This window comes from Bison bison, unplaced genomic scaffold (genome assembly GCF_000754665.1).
Source record: "Bison bison bison isolate TAMUID 2011002044 unplaced genomic scaffold, Bison_UMD1.0 scf7180017864139, whole genome shotgun sequence".
NCBI lineage: Eukaryota > Metazoa > Chordata > Mammalia > Artiodactyla > Bovidae > Bison > Bison bison.
This window is the reverse complement of record NW_011494711.1, coordinates 4,145,423-4,147,003: the sequence shown is the minus strand read 5'-3', so window position 1 is coordinate 4,147,003 and position 1,581 is coordinate 4,145,423.

The window sequence follows — 1,581 nt, the reverse complement described above, 5'->3', positions numbered from 1 at the left end:
CTTGTGTTTCTTCCAGTCCAGCATTTCTCATGATGTACTCTGCATAGAAGTTAAATAAACAGGCTTAGATAACACTGTTTTGGAGCTTCCTTGGTAGCTCGGTGGTAAAGAATCCACCTACAGGAGACATGGGTTCAACCCCTGGTTCAGAAAGATCCCCTGGAGAAAGAAGTGGCAACCCACTCCAGTATTCTTGCCTGGGAAATCCCATTGGTCAGAGGAGCCTGTAGGGCTGCAGTCCATGGGGTCACAAAATAGTCAGACTTAGTGACTAAAACAGGACTTAGTGACTAAATAACAACACTGTTTTTTATGCAATTATATTTTAGGTTAGTGGACCATAATGTCCCATAAGAGTCAGGAGTGGGGTCTGTTGAATGCTTCAAGTAGACTTTCCTATTCAGTCATCCTGAGATGAGGTGGCTTCTGGGGTAAGAAAACAGTTCTGGGAGACAGACTAAACTAAAAAGGGAAAGACATGCTTTCCTTTTCTGTGCCAGATACAGATGGATCCTCAAATAACTAAAGTATTAAGATGCCCAGTGGAATTGTGGTGGTTGCAAATGTGGGCAAGGCAGGGAATGGATAAGGGTGGTGAGTGGCTGCCAGCACAGGGAGGCAGACCTTGTGGAGCGACTCTGGGCAGCCCCTTGAAGTGTCAACATCAATTACTGTATGTTGTATTATACTTGCTCTCCAAGATCACCCAACCTTTGATGAAGGTTTGTGCAAATTTGGCAGTATGGTCTCAGCTACAGAGGGCTGAAGGAGAGGATTAATGTAGCAGGGGCCATGCCTTGCCCTCTGAGTGCTGAGTGGTGTGAACAGGGGAGGGCAGTAGGAGAGCACAAGGGAGTTCATCTTGGCACAGGGGGTGGGGGAGGGGGTAATAGAACAGAAGGACTTAGAGAATCAGTTCCATAGAAAACAGCACGTTGGGGAAATTTTTAAAAACAACTAGATTTACTCTTTGATTGTTGTCCCCAAGTCTCCTCAGAGTGGGTCTGCTGAGAATTTTGTGGATGTCTTTGGTCACATGCAATTACATCTGTTTCTTCTGCATGGTGATATGGGCATCATATTACCCAAGAGATCCCCTTGTAGCAGACTAGCTGAAAGTGACTTCTCCCTCTCTCTTGAGTAACCAAATAGTGTCCAAACACCGCTTCATCTCCTAACTATCTGGCAGGAAGAAACACATGTATTGATTATAGTGCTGGTTCGCTGTGAAGACTCAAGTTAAGGATTTGTTCATTTAAACTTGGTGTGATGAAGCAAGTCAGAAAGAGAAAAATGCTATTGTATATTAATGCATATATATAGAATCTAGAAAAATGGTACTGATGAACCTATGTGCAGGGAAGGAATAGAGACATGGACATAGAGAAAGGACTTGTGGACACAGCAGGGGAAGGAGAGGGCAGGACAAATTGAGAAAGAAACATTGGCATATATATATACTACCATGTGTAAAATAGCTAGCTAGAGGGAAGCTGCTATATAACACAGGGAGCCCAGCCTGGTGTTCTGTGATGACCTAGAGGGCTGGGATGGGGTGAGGAGGAGGCTCAAGAGGGGAAG